General features: G+C 38.7%; 1 protein-coding gene across 4 annotated transcripts in view; it reads right to left on the reverse strand.

Moving 5' to 3' along the window:
- Window positions 1–27189, reverse strand: part of THRAP3 (thyroid hormone receptor associated protein 3) — a 72273-nt gene that overhangs the window by 29452 nt on the left and 15632 nt on the right. For 3 of the 4 annotated variants that reach the window (XM_005892656.2, XM_070368424.1, XM_070368422.1), the window contains exon 2: window positions 15510–15597. The exons of the other annotated variant lie outside the window; for it this stretch is intronic. The gene's annotated coding sequence lies outside the window, so the exon portion shown is untranslated. The remainder of the gene's footprint in view (window positions 1–15509; window positions 15598–27189) is intronic. 4 annotated transcript variants of the gene reach the window in all.

Here is a 27189-nt window from a genome sequence, read left to right on the forward strand (position 1 = left end):
TGTTTGTTGAAGAGACTAGTCTTATCCTCCTGAAATGTACTGGCCATCTTTGTCAAAAATCATTTCACCATAAATGTGAGGGTTTATTTCTGTACCTTCAATTTTATTCCATTGACCCGTATGTCTATCCTTATGCCAGTCTGGATTAATGTAGCTTTGTAGATATTCTGAAATCAGAAAAGCACAGTTTTTCCAACCTCTCCTGCTCAGAGAATTTTGGCTATTCTGAGTCCCTTACATTTCCAGATAAATTTTAGCATCAGCACATCAATTTCTGCAAAAAGAAAAAAAACAAACAGCTGAGATTTTGTCAAAGATTGTTTTGAATCTGTAGATCATTTTGGAGAGAACTGTCTTCTTCACAACATTAAGCCTTCCAACTTGTGAACACGGGATGTCTTTCTACAGGGTTTGTAGGTTTTTTCAGAGTACAAATTTTGTGCTCATTTTGTTAAATTCATCCCTAAGAATTTTACTCTTTTTGATGCTACTGGAAATGAACTGTTTTTCTGTTTCATTCTGATTGTTCATCGCTGTGTTTGCCTAGTCACTCAGTCATGTCAAGCTCTTTATGACCTCATGGACTGTAGCCCGCCAGGCTCCTCTAACCATGAGGATTCTCCAGGCAAGAATTCTGGAGTGGGTTGCCATGCTCTCATCCAGGGAATCTTCCCAACCCAGTGATCGAACCAAGATCTCTCATTGCAGGTGGATGCGTTATCATCTGAGCCACTAGGGAAGCAGTCATTAGTGTATAGAAATACAATTCATTTTTGTATACTCATCTTGTACCCTTTAACATTACTGAATTCATATATTAGTTCCACCAGTTTTCAATGGATTCCTTCAAGATTTTCTATGTAAGATCATATCATCTGCAAAAGAGTTTTACTTCTTCCCCTGCTGAGTTAGATGACTTTTATTTCATTTTAAAAAGAGATAGTTTTACTTCTTCCCCTGCGGAGTTAGATGACTTTTATTTCATTTTAATGCCTAACTGCCCTGGTTAGAACCTCTGGTACAAAGCTGAACAGAAATGAAGTGGACATTCTTCTCTTGTTCCTGACCTTAGGGCAAAAACACTGTCTTCTTTTCACCTTTAAGTACAATGATACCTGTAGGTTTTTCTCACAGATCTCTATTATTGGATTGAGGAAGTTCCTTTTATTCCTAGTTGGTTAAATACTTTTATTATGAAAAACTGTTGGATTTTTTTTTTTTTTCATTTTTGTACTGTATTTACTGAGATGAGCGAGTGGTTTTGGTCCTTTATGCTACTGTATTACACTGATTTTCAACAGTTACCACCTAACACCTGCTTTTACAATAGGCCTTAAAATTAGTCTTTATTCTATTTATGGATCTCTAACATAACTTAATAGAATGGACTGACCCCATATGTGCCTCCACTCCCTGTCCCTTGCCCCAGGAACTGCTATCTCTGCTCTCGCTAGAGGACAGTACTTTTCCAGATAGATGGCTCTACATTTGGTACTGCTGCTAACCAATTAAGTTTAACAATTCAGGACAGCAAACCAAAGAGGCTACAAAATTAACTGGTCAGAGATCATGTCTGATTTGTTCTCCCTTTCATGCACAGCACTTGGCCACGGAGTGGACGCTCAGTATGTGCTAACAAACAGGCTTGTTTCACACTTCCTCTTCCTTCTCCACTCTCTTTATCACACAAGCAGTAATAATAAAAGATCAGTTCACCAAATATTAACATTCCAATCTAAGAATAAAACTAAGTATGTACCACAGTCCTAATAACCACTGCTAAACTAGAAGCTGAGCTTATTCGGATCCCTTCTCTATATTCCTCAAAGACAGAGGAGGTCAAACTGATCTCAGTCTCTAGCAGACATTCACATTTCAATTAGCAGTGCCAGCTCAGAGGGAAACTCCACTGCCAGCAAGTCCAGTCAAGACAGCCCTGCTCTCAACAGTCACTAAAGGCAGGATGTAGAAAATTCTTGAACAAACTGACTAAAATTAAAAAAAGACAGATCTAAAAATCAGCCAAGAAAGAAACTCACAGCTCATAAACGGTTGTAGGCAAAGGACTGGGCCTGACTGTGTGCTCTGTGTGCCTCTGGAGAGGTGCAGGAAAGCAGAGCTCAGGTGACATATCAAATGTGTTACTATTTTATGCTCTCCTCTAGAGATTATCCTCTCCTGAGTAAAAGAGGGAAAGAGAATCAAGAGCAGCTATGGGTTTAGGGTAACACTTTCCCAAGACTTCACACCCCACTCCCAATATCCCTGAAGAAATCTAAGTTCAGAGACCCCTTCCTGACATTTACTCTATTAAACAGCTCTCTTGAATTATTACATAAACCCACAAATATAATACTAATTTCAATTCTGAGGTCTTAAAATTTATAAAGGCAAATATCCACATATGCATTGAGCACCTTTCTAAAAGGAGAGAAGGATCCTTTGAGGAGAAGGGCAGTTTTACTGCTGAAACAATTTAATGATACACGGTTTGCCCTTGCCTATATTACAAAATCAAAGTTATTCTGGAGTTCAGTACTAAAATTCTTTAACTTTTTTACATTATACTCTATGTAATTTGGTAGAACATGTTTTTAAAATGTGTTAACATGTAGGTGAGTGAAAGTCGCTCAGTCGTGTCTGACTCTGTGACCCACATGGAATTCTCCAGGCCAGAATACTGGAGTGGGTAGCCATTCCCTTCTCCAGGGGATCTTCGAAACCCAGGGATGGAACCCAGGTCTCCGCATTGCAGGTGGCTTCATCAGCTGAGCCACAAGGGAAGCCCCAATGTATAAGTACAGATATACATATAAAACACATCCACATAAGCACATGTAGCGAACTATTAACAGTGGTTACCTCTGTGGAACAGAAAGGAAGACATGAAGAGGAAGGGGGCAGGAAAAGGGAAAGACATGAAATGAGGCAGACAGGATGGGAGCACGTGCTTCTTATTTTACATATAAATTTTTTTAGCTAGTGAATTTACAGGTGACTTCCCCCTACCAGTCTTTTTTAAAAAGTTGTTAATAACATTCATAGAGTTAATGGTGTTGATTCTCTTAATGTGAAATCAAACATCTACCTACTTTCTTCGGAGATATTTAAAAAATCTAGACAAATAATTTCCACGTAACTCTAAATAAATAAAACCGCACTTTAACAATTCAAAGTCCATTCTGAGGAAAACGTTATTGCAATGGAATTTTTTTCCTCTTTTATTACTTAACAGAAGGCTAAGAAAGGCCAGCCTAAAAGCCAACTGGGCTCTATTTTTTTTCTTTAATATTCTTATTATGGAGGTATTGAGTCAAACATACACAAAAGTAGAAAAAAATAGTGTAAGGAACCCAAATGCATCCATCATCCAGCTCTAAAAAAATTATCAACTCTTTGCAGATGGGCTCAATACATGATCAAAATCGTAATTAGTCTAAGTGAATATAGCCAGTCTCTGCAGCTATTTCCCCAAGTATATGAGCTCACTCACTCAGCATTAGACTCTCTGTGACCCCATGGACTATAGTCCGCCAGGCTCCCCTGTCCATGGGATTATTCCAGCAAGAATACTAGAGTGGGTTGACGTTTTCGCCTCCAAGTAGTCTTCCCAAACCCAAGAATCGAAACCTCATATCCTGCATTGCCAAGAGGATTGTGTACCAATAAGCCACCTGGGAAGCCCATATTTCCCCATACCTTTTCCGTTTAAAGAGAGAGAGAGAGAGAGAGAATCCTTCCATAAGAAATCCAGACGTGTGGCAGTTCCCTGGTGGTCTAGCATTAGGATTTGCCACTTTCACTGTGCAGGCCCGGGTTCAATCTCTGGTCATGGAACAGAGAATCTGCAAGCCTGCATAGCAGGAGGAAAAAAAAACCCAGGCATGCAACGAGAGGACCCAAAAGGTTCATATCTTTATGCTGCTCCGTGTGCGCTCTGAAAATCAGTCTAAAAAGGGGATCATTTGTATCAGCAAATAACAATGACTGTGATTTCAGTTCAAACACATTTAAAGTAAATTCCAAAGTGCAACCTTAAACTGTCTCCTAATTACGGGACATAAGTAGTCCAAAATACCACTGTGGGTTGTTTCATCAACTTGTTTTAAGAAGTGTGACTACTTCATAACAAGTGAGCAATTATGATGAGGGGAAGAAAATATACATTAATAAACTACATTTTGGGGTTAGCAAGGCAAAAAAGCTAAAGCTTCTAATTCTGCAGAGTCCAAAATTCACATAAAAACTGTCAGCTCACTTCAACTATGTGGCATTTGGAGAAATTATTTTTACACAGTAATTTTTTTACCAATGTGCTTTTATCCTAGCCTTACTATCAACTTCCCTGAAAATAAGCCTTTGTTAATAAGAGCATATATTTTAGTTTACTTATGCTAACAATGAACCTGTTTACAAAACAAATTCTCAACTGTTCTAATGGCTGTTGTCAGGCTGGAAAGAATTCAAAGGAGAAACCAGCTCTGGAAAACTTCACAGAAACAATTCAGCACAGGGACCCCTTTGTGTTCACAAACTAGAGGGTTAAGGGACAGCCAGTAAAGCACATACCCTCAGAGAAACAGTATCTGGCCTTTTGTTCTTACGACAAGTAACTGCAGCAAAAGGCCCAACTCTGTTGTGTGTTTTCACTACTTAAAAAAAAAAAAGTAATTCGTGTCAGGTATCCAGGGACACACAGATAATTTTTCAAAGTGAAAATTAGAAAAATTTCCTTAATGCTTTAGAAGCATTAAGAAAGATTCCCTGAGGGTACACTCTGAAGTAGTTTAAAAGTGTTATCAATTAAGGAATGGAAAGCCTGACATAAAGATACAATGGATAATTTATCAAGAATACTGCCAATGTGGGAAGTTCTAGCCAGGTGGATTAGCCAGCACTTATTCACAAAGGTTCAATTCCAGGTCCTCCAAAAGTCAATCTCTATCCCTCCCTTTCCAGCCCTAATTTCTTTGGACAGCAAACAGGAGCGCTGCATTATTTAATCGCTTAGAAAATTCATAATAAACTGCACAGCAAAACAGAAAAAAAATGATGAGGACCATCTCTTCCAACTTGAGAAAAAGAAGTAATCCCTTTCTAACAGTAAAGCTACTTACATTGGATGCTTTGGGCTGCCAAATGCCAAAAAGACCTGTTTTGACAGAGTTCTTTCCAAAAGCCACCAGAAACCTGTGTTCTGTGGGTGGGTGGGACTGCGGGCTCCTGTCTGACCAGTACAGAGCCCATCCTACCTAAGAGACAAGTTTTCTTGACTTCGCTCCTTTTGAGCCCAAGCATCAGTCATCAACTAATAAATACCTATTTACATGTTGCTCTAGCCTATTTGGCTGCTGCAAACTGCATTCTTCCCTCTCTTTCACCCCAAAAATACCAAGATCCCTGATCAGGGCAGAATTGATCTTGATTGCCACTGGTGAGCAATGAAAAGCTAAAATAAATAAATAATGGGCAAGTGTTCAGGCACATTAAATGGAGAAATTTACCAAGACTAAACTCACGCTTCACCAATAAAATGAGGATTTGGAACAGCTCTACTACTGACCAAAACAACTCAAATGTTTGCACAAAGTGAGCAGAACATTCCTCATCCTGACTTTAGTCATCCTAAGAAAGGAATTAAGCGGTCAGGGTTGAACTTTTTGCTTAAAAAAAAAAAAGAATGATCCCTCCACTTCCATTCCATCACCTCTGAAATTTACTATAGAAGAAATCATTTATGATTCGTAACATATTCTACCATTTTAGAAAAACTAGTCCATGTGTCTGAAAATAGCTGACCAGGGACTTGGCTACTTACCTTCTGACTGTACTTCAACTATCACTTTCAAGGGGGCAATCCAACATACACGAAATCCAAGCAGCACCGCAATCTCACTTGGGAAAAGGAGTTTCCAGAGTGAGTCAGGACTCTGCAACAGGTTCCTGTCAGGCTGAGGGATACTGCCACTAGCTTCTTTCCATCACACAGCCAGCAAGAGGTCACATTTCCTTCCAGCTCTTTAGAGACTGAATTAAGTTTCTCAGTCTCAAAGACCTGGCAAACTCCACCCATTCCATCTTTCACTTTTTAAAGAAACAGGACCACACTACTTCTCAGTAACTTAGAAAGGTAAGAAAAACACAATGAGGCAGGTATTTTCCATATCGCACAGAATACAGCATGCTATTAATTATTTCAGGCCTGATTTCCACACAAGAACGAGTTTCATAAATGTCTTTAACACCAGAGAAAACACTGAAAAATTCAAGATCAGAATGACACACCTTTACAGGGAATCCCCTTTATTCATTCAATCAAACTGCTGTTTCTCCCCCAATGAGAAACAAAAACATATGAAGATCTTAAGATCGCTGGGATATTATATAATATTCACAGAAGGTAACATAATCAATCAATGCTGGAAAATTCTGAAAACTACACACAAGTAATAAACATAGGTCTTAACCACCAATTTGAAAAAAAAAAACTAATAAAAGAAAATGTATGCAAACAATTTTATACATCAATTTCTTCTATTATAAGTATGCCTCCTAGAAGGAATAACAAGTATGTAGGGGGTAAATTCAACTTTATTTGCCTGTACTCTGTTTTAAATATATGGTTTATCTAAGAAAAGACACAAAAGGAAGTGACCTGGAATAAAAGAGGCATTCTGGGGGACTTTAAGAAAGTAACAATCTGTATAGATTTCAGTTTATTCATTTGTTAAAGGTGGCAAATACTGAACATACAACTTCACTTCTGAAGTTTCAGGTTGTAGACTGGGCTTCACAAGCATAAAGAGGACACTGCACCAAGTGCTCATTACTGGAAAGGTGAAAACATAAGCGTTATCACAATTTTTAAGATTGTTTTGCTTTCTCACTAAGACAGGTTTCACAATCTCTGTATTTTATAGTTACTTTGTTAAGATTAGTGTGAGCATCATTTTCAAAAAAATACCCGTCCTTGAAGTTTTCTTATGTGTTACAAACAGGGCTTACAGTTTAATTAATAATAGGGTATCAATACTGGTTCATTAATTGTGACATAATGTAAAATGTTAATAACGGAAGAAACTGGGTATAGGGAATATAGGGACTGTTACTGTTTCCCTAACACTAAAATATGTATGTTTTAGTCCTAACACCAAGTACCCTAGAATGGACCTCATTTGAAGATAGGGTCTTTACAGAGGTATGACTGGTGTTCTTATAAATAGGAGAAATCTGGACACAGAGATATGCAGAGAGAAAATGCTATGAAGAGATACAGGGAGATGGCCATCTACCAGTTGAAGAGAGAGACCTGGAAGAGATCCTTCCCTCCCAAGGTCTCAGAAGGAACAAATCCTGCCAAGCTCTTGATTTCTGACTCCTAGCCTCCAGATCTGTGGGACGGTATATTGCTGTTGTTTAAGCCCACTCAGTCTGTGCTATTTTGTATGGCAGCCCTAGCAAACCAATACATGAATTCTGTACAATCCTTACAATTTCCTGTTAATCTTAAACTATTCTCAAACAAAAAGTTCATTAAAAAATAAAAGACAAAGGCAATGGAATCCACATCTCACAATCATAAGAGGATCAAAGCAGAGAGGTAATTGGGAAATACCTGCTCAGTGGAAAAAGAATCCATTATCTCAATACACAGTAAGCAAACAGCTAGGACTAGAATCCAGGTTTCATTCAGTGTTTTCCATAACATGTTATTCCAAGATAGGGATATACAGGTGGTGTAAGTGAGGGACCATGCTGAAATAGATTATCAATCTAAATATCATGTCCCAAATGAACAGAACCCAAGAGAGTCACTTTATAATACTGGACGAGGTTCTGCAGTGAGTAGTGGCTTTGGCATCAAAAAAATTAACTGGGTTCAAATCTGTGTGCTCCTTAGCTGGACAAGATACTTACTCTCTTCATCTTCCAAACATGGCCTACACCTCATAAGACTGCCACAGAAATTAAAAAGTATATAAAAAGTATAAATTGCCTGGCATTCAGCAAGTGACTTCACACCTTAAGCTATGTTCAGCTGCAACCCTAGAGTGGTGACAGGGAGATACTTAGAAACGTCTCTAGGAGAAAATATATTTCACCACTGATTCTACTTTCCTGCTAATATATTAGTAAGCAATCAGATATCTTCCTATGCAAAACAATAAAGTGTTTTATACTGGCTAAACTGGCACATGTTGTACTGAAGAGGTGCAGAGAAGCAAGAAAACGTCAAAGTTTAAGGTCCTGACCTTTGAAGAATAAATCCCTTTGCTGATGAATGGTAGCAGGGAAAATCAATAGCAAACTGAGGGGCCATTCATTTGGAACTTACCTCAACGTCCCCAGTGTACATGACTTGTGGTATCTTCTCCTAAAATTTGTTCAATGGGTATCTACTAGGCTCAGGACCATCTATGCAACTAACCCTTCATCATTAGACAAACAGAATGAAATGCACAGTCAGCAACTTAAATATTATCTTTGATTGACCCCAGAGGCTCCTCTCCTATATCCCAAGGGGAGGGTGATGGCAATTTTTGTTCCTATTTTAAATGTGTTATCACTGGGGAACACAACAGTCCTATTTTTTAGAGGAACTCTCAGCTTTTCTACCTTAATATACTACAGGCTATGTTAACTAATTACCTATGGCCTCCTTCCAGTTCTCATTATGATAAACCTTCTTAAAAACTAAGTTAAACAGCCAATTATAATACAACCATTTTTTAATGAAATTATTAAGATCTTGGGCTTCCTCCAATCAAAAAAAAAAACCCATCTTGAACTGAATCAGTGGTACACATTGCAATCAGAGCTTTTAAAAAAGTCCATCATTCCAATCCCAAAGAAGAGAAATGCCAAAAAACGTTCAAACTACTGTACAACTGTGCTCAGTTCACATACTAGCAAGGTAATGCTCAAAATTATTCAAGCTAGGCTTCAACAGTACGTGAGCCGTGAACTTCCGCATGTACAAGCTGGGTTTAGAAAAGGCAGAGGAACCAGAGGTCAAATTGCCAACATCCACTGGATCACAGAAAAAACAAGGGAATTCCAGAAAAAACATCTACTTCTACTTCACCGACTACGCTAAAGCCTTTGACTGTGTGGATCACAACAAACTGTGCAATATTTAAGAGAAGGGAATACCAGACCACCTTACCTGCCTCCTGTGAAACCTGTATGTAGGTCAAGAAGCAACAGTTATAACCAGAGATGGAACAATGCACTGGTTCCAAACTGGAAAGGAGTATATCAAGGCTGTATACTGTCACTCTGCTTATTTAACGTCTATGCAGAGTACATCATGTGAAATGCTGGGCTGGATGAATCACAAGCTGGAATCAAGACTGCCAAGAGAAGTATCAATAACCTCAGATATGCAGATGACACCACTCTAATGGCAGAAAGTGAAGAGGAACTAAAGAGCCTCTTGAGGAGAGTGAAAAACCTGTCTTAAAATTTAACATTCAAAAAACTAAGATCATGGGATCCAGCCCCCATCACTTCATGGCAAATAGATATGGAAACAGTGACAGATTTTACTTTCTTGGGCTCCAAAATCACTGCAGATGGTGACTGCAGTCATGAAATTAAAAGACACTTGCTCCTTGGAAGGAAAGCTATGACAAACCTAAACAGCATGTTAAAATGCAGAGACACCACTTTGCTGACAAAGGTCCATATGGTCAAAGCTATGGTTTTTCCAGGAGTCATGTACTGATGTGAAAGTTGGACCATAAAGAAGGCTGAGCTTTGAAGAATTGATGCTTTTGAACTGTGGTGTTGGAGAAGATTCTTGAGAGTCCCTTGGACTGCAAGGAGATCCAACCAGTCAATGCAAAAGGAAATCAAGCCTGAATATTCATTGGAAGGACTGAAGCTGAAGCTCCAATACTTTGGCCACCTGATGTGAAGAGCTCACTCACTGGAAAAGACCCTGATGCTGGGAAAGATTGAGGGAGAAAGGGACAAGAGAGGATGAGATGGTTGGATGGCATCACCAACTCAATGAACTTGAGTTTGAGCAAATTCAGGGAAACAGTGAAGGACAGAGAAGCCTGGCATGCAGTCCAGAGGGTCGCAGAGAGTCGGACAAGACTTAGCAATTGAACAACAATGATCTATCAAGGTACTTTCAGGAAACTGAGAAAGGAATTCTAAACCACTGATTTATGTACACACTTTACAGATTCCAAGGATTGGGTCTCTGGTCTCTCTTCATCAAGTCATCATCCCACCATCAGTACATAGACAGCTGCTACTTAGAGTTCTACATAAAGCTTGTTCTACATTATTTAAGTCTGTTTACAACTCTCTTAGGAGATAAGCTGTTTGATATCTTTTATAGACATATCTTTACAGGATCAAATATCTTCCCCAAACAAGTTCATCACACAGAGATTTAGAGAGGGGAAAATACATGTTTAAATTTATTCCCTTATATGTTACAACTACTACTGCTTTGAATTATGAACATTGCAGGATATCTCAATAATTTATCCCTTCCTGCAAAAGTACGAGCCCTAAGAATTAAAAAGTCCCATACATATGTAGCTATCAAGCACCTGAAATGTGGCTGGCCTGAACTGGGATGAGGTATAGGTATAAAATACAGGATTTCAAAGACTTAGTACAAAACTCAGAATGCAAAATGTCTCATTATTTTTATATTAATTACATGTTGAAATGAGAATGTGTTGGATATATTAAATTATATAAAATATATCATTTTCATCTGCTTCTTTGTATTTATTACCTTACTGTGGCTGCTGGGAAATTTGATATTACTTATGGCTCACACTGGACTTCTCTTAGATGGCACTGTCCTAAAGGACAATGATTATGTCTTTTCAAATGCTCAAGTTTTGAACCTTATTCAGTATTAGTCACTTTTAAATTCATCATTTATTTTTGTAGTTTCTAGTCTTCATTCACTTCATTCATTCACTTCAATCATCCCTCACTTTCCTGTTGAGGGAAAACCTGATGTATTTGTTTCTGCACTTTACCAGAGAAGTTTAGGGGAGAAAAAAAGAGAGGGGTGTCTTAAACACACACACACAACTCTACATACAAAAAATGAAAAATAACTTCAAGATCTACTATCATTCTGGATCTTACCAGTCACCTCAGTCTACAAAAGAAATCAAGAACCCAACCTGCTGCTTTCATCTAAAATGAATTAAGGCACTATTCAAAGTTATCTTAATTTAGAGACCGCCTAACTATTCCAAGCCCAGATAGACCCAAACACTCAACCAGAACTCAGTTCAGGGGACTTCCCTGGTGGTCCAGAGGCTAAGACTTCAGGGTGACTCTCCCAATACAGGGGGATCAGGTTCAATTCCTTGTCAGGAGAACTAGATCCCACATGCTGCAACTAAAGATGCCACAACTAAAGATCCTGCATGTTGCAACTAAGACCTAGCAAAGCCAAGTAAATATTTAAAAAATAAAGAACTCAGTTCAGATACATGTGACCAGTGCAACTCATAATGAATAGCTTATTAACTACATAAAGAAATAGGTCTAATTATTTTCTAGAACATCTTGTATATTTTTAAAGGAACAAAATTGAATTCATCAGATTTATATGTGAAAGCTCCAGTTTTCCGTAATTTCAAGATTCTAAATGATCTGGCCCCTATGCCTACTTCTTCAACATCATCTCAAACCACTCTCTCCCCATTCAGTCACTATACTGGAGCTACAAAGGCCTTATTTCTGTTCCTGAACACTTACAGGCATTTACAGTCTCAGCACCTTTATACCTGCCGTTCTTGCTACATGAACACACTTTGCAGTCTACAGCATGGCTGGCTCCTTTCTCATCCTTCAGATCTCAGCTTATCACCCAACTCAAAAAGGTCTCTCTTCCTTAGCATTCTACATAATGACATGTCATTGTTATTTTGTAGTCCTTCTTTCCTAACACTAGGAAACCTGAAACTATCTTATCTGCCTTCCCAAACTAGAATGTAAGCTCCCCAAGAACAGGAATCCTGTCTATCTTGCTCACTGCTGATTATCCCCAGCATAGAGAATAGGCACAGTAACAAGCACTCAAGGATATACTGACTGAATGAATTCAAAAAACTCAAAAGCAGCTTTGAAAGACTCTAAAAGAATCTTAGAGGGGAAAATCTAGTAGGTTTATTTTTTAAAGTATACAACTGGCTTGCTATGTAAGGGCCCTACCTAAGCCCTTCTAGTTTTTGTTTTCCAGTTGCCAGTACTAAAGTCTCTTGAAGAACTGTCATAGTTCCACATAGTGAAAAACAAGAAGTATGGAAATTTCAAGTATATTTTGCTTGCTGAGTCTGGAGAAGAAAGGTTTATTTAAGATGAAATAAAGCACTAATAATAAAATCAGTATTTGTACAAAATTAGACAAATAAATGGAACAAAACACAAAGTTTAAAAATACACCCTATTAATACACTCTCAAAAAGGTGACTTTTCAAAACACTATAAAAAAGGATAAATGAATAGTAGAGACAACTGATCAAAGAGTTAATACAAAACATTAAGAGTCCTTCTTCTTACCATAAACAAAACTAAAATTACTCTACACTTAAAAATCTGCTAAGAGGTTAGACTTCATCTTCAGTATTCTTATCACACTAAAATAAAACCTAAAAATAACTTATCATCCATGATGCCAGCAAATTAAAAGCCTACATGACAGATGAGGAAAAAAGTTGTTTGTAATTTATTGCAAACAGAATCCCTGATTCACATGAGAAAATTTAAAGAACCAACTACTTATTGCCAGTTTGTCCTGGTAGCTGTAGAAAGGCAAAAGTTTCTGCAAGTGTATGAAGGGAATTTTGTAGGCAGTGATGCTGTTCAGAGTTATATGAAGAAGCTGGACTGACTAAACAAAAATCTTCCTGAATATAAAAAAAATAGTAAGTATACATATAAAATATATGAACACAAGTGAAAAAAATACAACAAATATTAGAAAACACAACCAAGGAAATCTCTCAAAGAACAAAAACACAGAGATAGAAATAGTAGGAAAAAAATTAAAATTAGAGAATCAGTCCAAAAGATCCAACACCCAATTAATTCCAGAAAAAGAGTAGAGAAAATAAAGGAGAGAAAAATCAAGGACATCATTTCGGAAAATATCCCAGAACTGAGTGACATAAGTTTCAGTCCTGGAGAAGGAAATGGCAACCCACTCCAGTATTCCTGCCCAGAGAAACCCATGGAGAGAGGAGCCTGGTGGGCTACAGCCCATGAGATAGCGAAGAGTCAGACACGACTGAGCAACACACACACACGCACACACTCTCACTCTCACACACACTCATATCAAGTTCAAACCTCTGGAAATAGACTTTGGTTGCTAAAAGATAATCACAATATACCATTGTCATTGAGAAAAGATGAAATTATTAATATTTATATATAGTCTTAATAAAAAGATAAAAGAAGTAATTGAGGGTAAAGAATCCATTATGTATTTGAAAAATAAAATATTTTTTCTAGTAATGTGTTCTATATTGGTTTTATACACTCAGTTGTTCAATAAAATGAGCAGAGGGAAAAAAAAAAAAAGTTTCAGTCCCTTGAGTGGCCAGCACATTAGATGAAAACAGCCACACCAAGGACATCATTATGAAACCAGAACATTGGGAATACTAGAAAAAAGAAGTTTCAGAGCTTACAAACAGGTTATATGCAAATGTAACTGACATCTCACCAACAGTGAACGTGAAAGGCAATAGAGCAGTATTTTCAAAATTCTGAAGGAAAATTATTTCCAAACTAGAAATCTACATCTAGCCAAAGTAATAATCAACATAAGGGCATTATAAAGGCATTTTCAAGACATGCTATATCCAAAAAACTTACTTGCTGTATACCCCTTTCTCAGGAAGCTAATGGAGACGTGCTCCTTCAAAATAAGATTGTATCAAAAAGGAAAGGGATAGGACATGGGAAAAGATAACAAAACCAGGAGGAAAAATCACTGGGATGACGTTGGGATAACAACATCCCAGCTCCCTAATTAAAGCACATGCTCAGAATGAAGCAGATTAGAAAATATCTCGAAGATAAAATTGATAATATAACCAAAATGTTTAAAGTACTGAGCAAGATTTACACTTCTGGGTAGAGTTTAAGAAAGAAATTAATAATAAGAACACAGAAACTAAGCAAAACAGACCAGAAAAAGATAAATATTAACAAAAGAGAAAATAACCAGTTGTACAAATAAAATTAACCACAGCACACATCATGATTTAGCTGTGAATAAGCTATACATAACCTTAATATCATTAACAGTGAATACGGCTCTCTAACCAAAATTACATTACAGTCAGAGTGACAATAAATATGGATGTGTGAGGAAGTCAGAGAATTCTACCACTATCCAAGGTAGGAATAGATAATACCCCAAACTGGAAAATCCATAAGCAGCAAAACAAGCTATTTAGAAGTAATACCAAAGAAACGGTGAAGAACTGGAAATGACTGCTTCTAGGTACTTTGGCCACCTCATGCAAAGAGCTGACTCACTGGAAAAGACTCTGATGCTGGGAGGGATTGGGGGCAGGAGGAGAAGGAAACGACAGAGGATGAGATGGCTGGATGGCATCACTGACTCGATGGACGTGAGTCTCAATGAACTCCGGGAGTTGGTGATGGACAGGGAGGCCTGGCGTGCTGCAATTCACGGGGTCACAAAGAGTCGGACACGACTGAGCAACTGATCTGATCTGATCTGATCTGAGGGACTGGGAAGGGGGTGGGAGGGCTTGTTTTTCATCAAATGCTTTATGAAGGGACTTTCCTGGTAGGCCAGTAGCTAAGCCTCTGCACTCCCAATGCAAGGGGCCTGGAGTTTGATCCCTGATCAGGGAACTAGATCCCACATGCTGCAACTCAGAGTTTACACGCTGCAACTAAAAACCAAAAAGGCCCTGTGGAGCTGAGGGTCTGACATAACTATGTACCGGATTTTCCTACATGCATTAATTAAAAAAGAGAAACAAAAAGAGAAATAAATATATAAAATGCTTTTTAAAATTTAAGAAAACAAAGTATACTATGGGGGGAAATCTACTATATACATGAATTTATTCATGTTCGTCACATAGTTATCTAAGACACGGAAACCTGAGAGAAAAGCCTAAAATGTTTACCAAAAAGGAACTAGTTACATAAATTATATGGAATATCAATGGTAAAATATCGTGAGTCATTTAAAATTGCAAACAGAATGTTAAAACAAGAACCAGACAAAAAAGCACAACTCCAATTTTGATTACACATATCCGAGTAACATATGCATAAAAAGAGTCTGTTCCCCAAACTATTAACAGTGACTATATATGTGTCAAGTTTATGGCTGATCTTTTTTAATACGTCCAAGTGAATAAACATGTTATTAAAAACTCAAAAGGAATCTTCTGGATAAAAAGCATAAGACTGGTTTTAGAAGGCACAAAAATTACTATTAGTTCCTTTTACCATCATGCATTTACCTTATCTGAACAATGATTTGACTTGCAGCACACCCCAGACAGGTGAAGTGCCACTGGCTTCTCCAAATTACCAAGTCAGAATACAACTCTGAAATGAGAAGAAATAAGCAGTGATAAAATAGCTAGCCAAACCTCGCAGACTGCACCTTGAAATACAGATGCCTGGAATCTATAAGCAGAAACTCTCCTTTAGCTCTCAACTTCATTTCAAGTGGACACAGGATTCTCTCTCAAAGTATACTGGCTTGAGGGTCTCTGTCTGTCTCCTAAACTCATTTTCATTCACCCCACCTCCTTACAGTAAGGCTGCAGTAGGGAAAGCTAAAACCTTCCTCTTGTAATCTGATACCTTTCACTGGCAGCCTGCATTATATAGGCTGAATTTGCAAACTCCATAATTCAACTTGGAGAAGAACTTTAGAAGAATTAGATGCTTTAAACAAAAACCTTCAAGTAGGCTGAACTACTGATAAATACACTTCAAGTTAAAACAACTCCCCACATTCATCCCTTAAAGCACAAGAAAACCTTTCAGATCCAAGTGTTTAAGTATTTCCTGATCTAAACATTAACATGGCCACGTATCAAAGCGATGCAGCATTATACCAAACAGAAAAACAAAGTTCCAACATCAGCAAACTCAATATGTAGTTAACATGCTCACTCCTAGTCTATCATTGATTCAAAATCCTGTAAAGCATGCCAAGTTGCCTCAGTCATGTCTGAATCTTTGCGACCCTATGGACCATAGCCTGTCAGCTCCTCTGTCCATGGGATTCTCCAGGCAAGAATACTAGAGTGATCTGCCATGCTCTCCTCCAGGGGATCTTCCCAACCCAGGGATCGAACCCACGTCTCTTATATCTCCTGCACTGGCAGGCAGGTTCTTTCCCACTAGCCCTACCTGGGAAGCCCAGAGTAAGAAGGCACCCAAGAATTAAATAATCTGAAGATGCAATCTTGACATTAACCTTTTCTTTTTTCACTTATTCATTTATTCAATCAAGGATACCCACCTTAGCTCTCTCTGAAACCTGTGGTTTGCACATAGCTGAAGCCTTGCTTATTTAGCTAGGAAAGAAAGGAATGCATTTCCTTAAGCTAGTCTCTCAGTAGGTGTCAGGCCCTCAGCCGAGAGCCTCCTACCCTCTCAGCCAAACTCATTCTTAGGAGGGTCTCTATCCCCAGCAAGCTGTCCTGGGCTCACCTAGGCTGGGTCAGGTACTGTTTCTTGGTGTTACCCTAGACAAGCATATCATTATGTCTGTTAATACTCACAGGGCTACAAAGTCTATTACCTAACACTGCTATGTGTCTGCTGAGTAAACTGAATACACAAGCAATAAACTCTTGACCTGTACCAAAGGTTATCAGATAATTAACATTACAAAGCGGCAACAAAAACCTGTTAAAACTAATAGGATAAGAGTTACCAGAAGAAATTACTATTCAGTCGGGCCATTTAGCAAATTAATGACAATGTTGGTCTATATTTACTTAGTTGATAAACAGCAAAACCACAGCACTTACGAGAACTCATTCTTTCAAAATACTTTTGTATATATTCTTGCAGGTCATTCTGGGAGTTCATCCTAGATTACATCAACCGGAACCTCTTTCCCTGCTTCTAAATGCAGGGGCACAGGGGCTCACAAGAGTCAGCTTGAGGGAATCCCTGATGACTCCTACAAAACTGGGAACTGCTTACAATGCACTTATTAAAGAACTATTCCAATACATCTACCTCTTTACATTCTAACCAGTTAACACACTCTCTCTCCTCTCTCCATCTCTAATAATGTGTTCTAGTTTCAAAAGCAAATTGAATAAAAGTGAACAAAAGAGGACCCTGTGTTCTATTCAAGTTAACCCAAAGTAGTCAATTTTAATTAAAGTAGACAAAATTTAATCTTAGCCACTTCCCAATTTAAAGAAAAAAAAAAAAAATACTAGGAACTGATAAGATTATGACAGCTAGGCAAATAACCCTTTAGGGTTTTACTACAGAGAACTGTGCAATGTCTTGCTCCAAGTAGCTTCTCTGCTTTCAAGCAGGCACACCAAGACTGAATCCAAGACTGGTGAATTTACTATGAATGGTTTTGAAGAGAAAGGCTAATACTGCCAACCATGTCCAGCATACAGGGTCTTCTATGCTAGGGAGTTGAGCAAATGATGTCAAAAAGCTCAACCTGTTTTTGTACATTCATTAAGAAGAGTTTCTACATTTTCTTTTTTGGCAGCCAGAACTTCTTGTAGGATCTTAGTTGCTCAGTTCAGTTCAGTTGCTCGGTCGCGTCCGACTCTCTGCGACCCCATGGACTGCATGCAGCAGGCCAGGCTTCCCTGTCCATCACCAACTCCTGGAGCTTGCTCAAACTCATGTCCATTCAGTCAGTGATGCCATCCAACCACCTCACCCTCTGTCATCCCCTTCTCCTGCCTTCAATCGTTCCCAGCATCTGGGTCTTTTCTGATGAGTCAGTTCTTCGCATCAGGTGGCCCAAGTATTGGAGTTTCAGTCCTTCCAATGAATATTCAAGACTAATTTCCTTTAGGATGGACTGGTTGGATCTCCTTGCAGTCCAAGGGACTCTCAAGAGTCTTCTCCAACACCACAGTTCAAAAGCATCAATTCTTCAGGGCTCAGCTTTCTTTATGGTCCAACTCTCACATCCACACGACTACAGGAAAAACCATAGCTTTGATCTATATGTCATTTAGATCTATACAGATTTACAGATCATAGATCTATACGGATCTTTGTCGGTAAAGTAATGTCTCTGCTTTTTAATATGCTGTTGCTCAACCAGAGATCGAACCCCAGGCCACTGCAGTGAAAGCATGAAGTCTTAACCACTGGACCTCCAGGGAACTCCCCAATTTCTACTTTTTTTTTAATGGTAGAAAAATATCAAAGTATTTTATGACATGTGAAAATTCTATGAAATTCCAATTTCAGTATGTATGAACAGCTTTACTGGAACACAGCCACATCCATCCTTCATAATACACAGCAGCAGAATAGGTGCAAAAGTGACTATAAGCAGAGGCCTCACCACTTAGCGCCGCTACAAATTCTGGTGAAATAACTGTCCCTAAAAAGCATTTCAAGTACCATGTATTCTGTCATATCACATTTTATTACTATTCAATTACCAGCATGTATCACACGTCAAAACAAAAGAAAAATGGACTTTGAATGTTACCCATTTAAGACACAGTGTGGAGTGTGGGTGCTTTTTTAAATACAATTAGATGGCAACACTCTGTGTTCATTATGAAATGACATCATAGCTGTGCCAAGAATACAAGAGTTGGCATTACCAAACTAAGTACTCACATAATATTCCCAATTCACAGGAAACCAATTGCTGGAAAAAAATATTTTAATTTAAAACAGAGTACCTTATCACAACAGAAAATCTTTTTTTTTTAATTTTATTTATTTATTTGGTTGCTCTGGGTCTTAGTTGTAGCATGTGGGATCTAGCTCCCCGACCAGGGATTGAACCTGGGCCCCCTGCACTGGGAGCTCAGAGTCTCAGCCACTGGACCACCAGGGAAGTCCCAGAAAATCTTTATAAAATCAAAAAAATAAAGGTTATACAACCAAAATAAGTTTCTGAGTATTATACCTATTAGCATAAGGAGGAAAGTCATTTAATTATAGTGAGTTAATTAAGTCATGTTTCACTGCAGCAGCCTAAGAAATGTGTCTACAGAAAATGAACTTAAAGACTATTAGCCTTTTGGTTTGAAGGGTTGAGGACAACAGGAGCAATATAAGTAGTCAATTAAAAAATAGGGCAGATGGAGGGGAAAGGTGCTCACCTATGCAACTATGGAAATAAGGGCAACAGAAACAAGATAAAAAGCAAAAAGAACTCCATATAACCCCTGTATTCTAGCTGTTAAAACTATTCCAGTTGTCAAGTTGTTAGAGGGTGCATGTGTGCATGCAAAGTCACTTCAGTTGTGTCTGACTCTGTGACTCTATGGATCATAGCCCACCAGGCTCCTCTGTCCATGGGATTCTTCAGGCAAGAATACTGGAGTAGGTTATCATGCCTCCTCCAGGCAATCTTCCCAAACCAAGGATCAAACCCATGTCTCTTCTGTCTCCTGCACTGGCAGGCAGGTTCTTTGCCACCAGTGTCACCTGGGAAGCTCCTGTTAAAAGGTTCAGTTCAGTTTAGTTGTTCAGTCGTGTGTGATTCTTTGTAACCCCCTTAGACTGCAGTGCACCAGGATTCCCTGTCCATCACCAACTCCTGGAGCTTGCTCAAACTCAAGTCCATTGAGTCAGTGATGCCATCCAACCATTTCATCCTCTGTCATCCCTCTCTCCTCCTGCCCTCAATCTTTCCCAGCATCAGGGTCTTTACTGATGAGTCAGTTCTTCACATCAGATGGCCAAAATACTGGAGATTCAGCTTCAGCATCAGTCCTTCCAATGAATATTCAGGACTGATTTCCTTTAGGATTGACTAGTTTGATCTCCTTGCAGTCCAAGGGACCCTCAAGAGTCTTCTCCAACACCACAGTTCAAAAGCATCAACTCAAAAAAAAAAAAAGCATCAACTCTTCGGGGCTCAGCTTTCTTTATGGTCCAACTCTCACATCCATACATGACTACTGGGAAAACCATAGCTTTGACTAGACAGATCTTTGTCGGCAAAGTAATGTCTCTGCTTTTTAATACACTGTCTAGGTTTGTCATAGCTGTTAAAGGGTACAGGTTAACAATCCTGAAACTACTACATACATGTATACTAGAACTAATAAGTAAATGCATGGCAGATGGTGACAGTCAAGATTCACACTGCTGGAAGTGGGAGGTTAAACATAAAAGAGGCAAAGACTAGAATGATCAATGAGGTACTGGATTAGAGTTGGAGGTATCAGTATTCATGCTTATAGATAAAAACTGATATATATAGAAATATCAAATACTTACAGATATTTCTATAAGTATACAGAATATATGTATTAGTATAGATATATTTCTTGCATTGTCAGCTGAGAAGCAACTACCCTCCAGGACCCAGATCTTGAATTCTAATACATTCTCCAATAAGAGAAACCAGGACTCCTTGGAGAAATGGCTGAATCTAGGGTTGGGGGAAGGGATACACAGCATGAGCTTGGGAGTACCTTACAGTGCCAGAAAACAAAGAAGTGCTGAACAATAACAAAAAAGCAACACCGCAGACAATAAAGGTGGTATGTCAAAAGGACGCTCCTGTCCAACTGAAAGAGCTCTCAATAGTAACAATCAGAAAAACTGTAACAAAATTAAGTACTGGATTATAACAAAAAATACCCATGGATCCATACTAATATACTCAAGTCACCCTCAAGGAGGTGGAATATAACTCTCCACTCAAGTGGAGGTGAGTGTGTCTAGATATTTTCTTTCGGTGTACATTATGGAAGGAAAGGGAGTAATTTATACTTGAGAAACCTAATCCGATAATTAAGGTTAACAAGAAGTCACATTGATAGCACGTACTCCTTAATATGACATAGCACTTTACCTCTCTGGTCTTTCTCCCCAAAATCCATAACATTAGTCTACTCATGAGAAAAACATTAGACAAATCCAAACTGAGGGACATTCTATAATACTGCTAACCAGCAATCCTCAAAGCTGTTAAGATCACCAAAAATCAAAAAATGTGTGAGAAACTGTCACAGCCAAGAGAAACCTAAGGAGACATGACAACTTAATGTATATCCTAAATGAGAATGTGGAACAGGAAAAGTACATTAGATAAAAACTAAGAAAACTCAAGTACGGACTTCAGTTAATAAGAATGTACCAGTATCGGTTCATCAGTTGCGAGCAATGTACCACACTAATGTTAGTAGGTGTTAACAGGGGCAACAGGTGTTTACAGAAAAAAGGTGTTAAATGGGGTATACATGGGAACATACTCTATTTTCCCAGACTGTAAATCAAACTGTTCAAAAATAAAAATTCATTTTCAAAAAACCCAAATGATTCTTGGTGGTGTTTCATGGCTCTTTATGATTCAAGAGATATTATTGATCCTTACTCAGTGGTTTAGTGAAGTCAGTGATGAGTTTCAAGCGACTAAACACTGGACAACTGTATGGAACAATTTCTGGTGAAAATCTTTTCCAAAAGTTGCTGCTAAGTTGCTTCAGTCGTGTCCGACTCTGTGTGACCCCATAGACGGCAGCTCGCCAGGCTCCCCCATCCCTGGGATTCTCCAGGCAAGAACACTGGAGTAGGTTGCCATTTCCTTCTCCAATGCATGAAAGTGAAAAGTGAAAGTGAAGTCGCTCAGTCGTGTCCGACTCTTCGCAACACCATGGACTGCAGCCCACCAGGCCCCTCTGTCCATGGGATTTTCCAGGCAAGAGTACTGGAGTGGGGTGCCATTGCTTTCCAAAAAGTTGAGAGAACATTAATTCAATATAGTCTGAACGTGAATATGCTAAGATGTACAGAAATATTGATTATAAAGTATTTAAAGCTTATGGTTTATTTACTGTACTGCTCATCAGCAGGTACTCAAAAAAATCTCTCATGTGCTACTGATCCAGTATTGACAAGAGTGACTTTCATTCCCTCTCAGTCCACTTTTGCAGACTTAACCATCATCAGTTCTATGAATTTCTGTCAGAAATACATGATGTCTGACTTGCCCTACCAAACAGCAGTTAAATGGCTTAGCAGCAGTAAAATTCATTGCAATTTTTTAAGCTCAAAACTGATTTTGTGAATTTTTCTGAAGAATCACCATTAAACACCATTAATGGATAGTTAATGGCTTTTGAAATTAACTTTTGCTGCAAATTTAATAACATTTCTTAATAAATCCACTTGAAAATTAACAAAACAGCACTTCAAAGGAAAACATACTACAGCAAATTACACTGAACATTTGTTTGAATCACAAGTAATGTTACTTTCTTCACTTCCTGTACTAGCAACACTCAAAACAAGCAAAATCTTCATTCCCATACAAATTTGAAGCAGATCTATTTTCTTAGCTCAAGCTACATTTCAGTATATTTCTTTAATGGAAGTGCAAAGGAAATATTTGTATTTCAAAATCCACCTAAATGCAACTGAGATGCTTCCATTTAATCTTCAGTTGGAAATGATTAATGTGCAGTGTAATGGGGGGGGGGGGCCTAAAAAGCAAATATCAAGAAAACAATCTAACAGAATTCTATAAATGCTTTCCAAGTAAAAAATATGCTCAATTAAAATCATATACTCATAGGTTATTATTAGTATTTGGCAGGACCTATCTCTGTGAAAAGAAACTGTCAAAGATGACATATGTAAACTCTCACTACACGTTTCATCATTTACAGATGAACATTTGCCACCAATTTTGATGGGTTAATTTTGGACCCCAATAAAAGGAAGTGCTATCCCCCCAAAAGAATCCATTCTTCTCACTAACACAACTGTATTATAAAAACTGTATTCAATTTACCTAATTGTCTAACAGTCATTTAGTGCAAATGCCCAAATAAGAATAAACCCTTAATAAACAGTAGTTCTCACAACCACAAGGTCTCAAATGGTAGAATATGTCACTTTTTAAAATACTATGTCTAACAACGTACAATAATGCAAATAAAATTAGCAATCAATCAACCTAGAGCAATTTGCAAAGCACTAACCAACAAACTCAGTGGACATGAATTTAAGCAAATTCCAGGAAATACTGGAGGACAGAGAAGCCTGGCGTGCTGCAGTTGATGGGGTGGCAAAGAGCTGGACACGACTGAACAACAACAGCAACCAATAACAAAAGAAAAGAAAAGAAAGTGAAGTCACTCAGTCGTGTCTGACTCTGCGACCCTATGGACTGTAGCCCGCCAGGCTCCTCAGTCCATGGGATTTCCCAGGCAAGAATACTGGAATGGGTTGCCATTTTCTTCTCCATCTTCCCAACCCAGGGATTGAACTCAGATCTCCCACATTGCAGGCAGACTCTGTAACTCTGACCCACCAGGGAATCCCGTAATAAAAGACACACGCTCTAAAACCAGACTGCCTAGATACTGATTTTCACACAACCAACTAGTAACTCTGAGATCCGTGATAAGCTTCTTAATTAAATCTCACCATCTCTGTTATCTGTAAAGCTGGTTCCTACTCTAAGTGAAGTGAAGTGAAGGTCACTCAGTCATGTCTGACTCTTCGCGACCCCATGGGCTATACAGTCCATGGAATTCTCCAGGCCAGAATACTAAGTGGGTAGCCATTCCCTTCTCCAGGGGATGTTCCCAACCCAGGGATCAAACCCAGGTCCCACATTGCAGGTGGATTCTTTACCAGCTGAGCCACAAGGGAAGCTCTCTTACTATAAGGGGTTATAAAAATAGAATAAATTAATATGCATAAAGTTACTAGTACTTATTAGCACACCATCAGTACTCATTATAAAATACTAGTCAGGGCAATATCAAGGTGACAGTTAATAGACAAGACTTCAACTAGCTGGTATGGGTAGTCACATGGTTGTTAAACAATTACATTCTCCTGATAATTCAGAATTTGGATTTATGGCAGACTCAGAATATAAGACACATACATCTTCAAAATCTTGTAAAGACACAGACCACTCTGGAAAGAAACCCAAACCTATACTTGATTCCAGGCTGAATGAGCATGACCCCTGAATGACAGCAGTATCCTGTGCCCCAGGTTCTCAATTTACAAGAGCGGAGAGTCATCAACATGCCATCTGCGCGCCCGACAGTTCCGACCCAGACAGGTGGTTTTTAAAATCTTGTTCTCGGGCTATGCAAAAGTGCCTCAGGGCAAAATAATTCTCCTCTGAATCCTCTGGCTTATCCAGCATGTAAGACTGTTGGAAAAATAACATCTACTTTTCTAGAACTTCTTTATCATAACTTTTTATAAGCTTTCACCATTTCCTTACAACTTCAGCCTCTATTTCCTTGAAAAATAATAATACTAATCATGTACTACTTACTAGACTATTTTACTCTTGAGGGCAAGTACTTGATTAAATTCCTTTTTGTATCCCCAGTGTTGAATGACAAATAAATGAGTACATATTATTTATATAATGTGGCTTTTTACTATGGTAAAATATACATGACACAAAACACACCTGTGGCATTCAGAACATTCACATTGGTATGTGAGCACCAGCAGTGTCCATCTCCAGAGCTTTTACATCTTGCAAAACAAACTGTGTACCCACTTAAAAAGTAACACACCCCACCACCATTCTATCAGCACTGTCTCTGTGAAAGCTGACTACTCCAGGTACTTATCCAAGTGGCATCACACAGTGCTGTCCTTTATATCTAACATGTCACCTAATGTGTCTTCAAGGTTCATCCATGTTGCAGCAAATACAGTTTTTAAAAGGGCGAAAATGTGCAGAATCATTTGCCTGAGCAAACTGCATGTTTAATTCTTCTTTTTACCAAGTTTTTTCATTTCAGTAATACATGCACAGTAAAAATTTCAAATTCTACAAGAATACATAATGAAAAGAAGTTCCCTTCCTAATTTCTACCCTCTCTATCCTCGACTTCTAGTCCCCCTCTCAGGTTTAATTTTTCTATTTTGGAACACAACAACCAACCACATACATGTTGCCTTGCCTTAAGGATGTCCTACTAGTAAGGGCTTCTCCGGTGGCTCAGATGGTAAAGCGTCTGTCTGCAGTGCGGGAGACCCGGGTTCGATCCCTGGGTTGGGAAGATCCCCTGGAGAAGGAAATGGCAACCCACTCCAGTACTCTTGCCTGGAAAATTCCATGGACGGAGGAGCCTGTTAGGCTACAGTCCATGGGGTCCCAAAGAGTCAGACACGACTGAGCGACTTCACTTTCACTAGTAAGATACTCAGTTGATCTATTACAACTGGCTATTACTCTGTTCTAAAAATACTGATATTTCTAAAAACTCAGGGATCAAACTGGCATCTTGGGTCATTTTGCATCTCCTGCATTGGCAGGCGATTCTTTACCACTGCCACCTCTAAAAATACTAACGGGGAAAGTCACTGGTGATCCAGTGGTTACGACTCACATGGCATGGGTCCAATCCCTGGTTGGGAAACTAAGATTCTGCATGCCATGCAGCACAAACCAAATTAAAACTAAATTAAAACACTAATATAAAGATCCAAAACAATGAACATAAAACATTCCACAAGTACACTTCACTGAGTTAGCATTCACTGAGTGTACCCGATGGATATTGTCTTTGCTAGGCAGCATATTGAGGCAAGAAAGAGCACAGGCTCTGGTGTCTTGTAAAAACTAGTTTAAAGCACTTTGACTTTTTTAAGTCTGAGTTTCCTGATCTATAAAATAAGGGCAACACTATCTCATAAGCTACTGTAGTGATTAAATGAGAAAAACATCTAAATCATAGTACAGTGCATAGTAATACAGCAAGGACTCATATAAATAATAGTAATATATAATTTTTTAATAGGTAATTGTTAATATCCTTCACTGGGCGCTGTGGAAAGCACAAAGATAAATCAAAAAACTTGCTTCCTTTCATGTACTTATAACACAACAGAGCAGTTTCCCTCTGCTCAGTATTATCATTATTCTGCCAAGACCCTGGTGCTGATAACACTTCCAACCTATGTTTATAACTTTCATGACTTATTTCTAACTATCACTAAAACAGTTATTTGTAAAAAAAAAAAAAAAAAAAAAAAGTTAACAATTGTGACTTAGAGTCTAAGAGAAGAGAGCATTATCATCAGACCATGTAGTTAGTGGGCATGTACCTGAGGCAGTCTATAGCTAGATTTAATCAAAGAGCGAGAGTCCTGTGATTAAGAGACCATGGTCCACTCCAATCTGACCTAGGAGTGTATCAGATTTAGAGTCACAGAGCATTAAGAACTGGAAGCACACATAGAGATCATTATCTAGTACAATAACCCTAGTCTTTACAGAGGAAAATTAAACCCAGAAAAAGGGAGATCTGCCCACGAAGGTGAGGCAATACTAGAGCTAAAGGCCCGTGGCTCTCGGTATGTTCCAGTTCTTTTCACATTATCATGCTACCCTGTATCTGTTAAAGAACCTTAAACTATAAATTTCATCCTGTCTGCTCTAATTTCTTATTTTTCTTCCCAGTTACTTATTATCTGAGCTTCCCTGGTGGCTCAGACAGTGAAGAATTTGCCCGAAACGCAAGCAACCTGGATTCAATCCCTGTGTCAGGAAGATCCCCTGGAGAAGGGAATGGCTACCCACTCCAATATTCTTGCCTGGAGAATTCCATGGACAGAGGGGCCCAGGGGGGCTACAGTCCATGAGGTCACAAAGAGTTGGAAACTGAGCAACTCACTTACTTTACTTATTATCTGGGACGGGGAGCAGGGGGGAGATAAAAAAATTTCAGTTTGTTTTATGAAAGCCGTCTTTCCTAAATAGTCTTATTATTCGACTAAAACATACTCTACTAGAAGCCTGAGGGATGCTAAGTAAGAATAAATCTGGACTTCCCTGGTGGTCCAATGGTTAAGAATTTGCTTGCCAATGCAGGGGACACAGACCTGGTCCAGGAAGGTTCCACATGCTGCAGGGTGACTAAGCCCGTGTGCCACAACTACTGAGCCCCCACACCCTAGAGGCTGTGCTCCACCAAGAGAAGCCACTGCTATGAGTAGCCCCCA

The sequence above is a fragment of the Bos mutus genome, chromosome 3 (genome assembly GCF_027580195.1).
Source record: "Bos mutus isolate GX-2022 chromosome 3, NWIPB_WYAK_1.1, whole genome shotgun sequence".
Lineage (NCBI taxonomy): Eukaryota > Metazoa > Chordata > Mammalia > Artiodactyla > Bovidae > Bos > Bos mutus.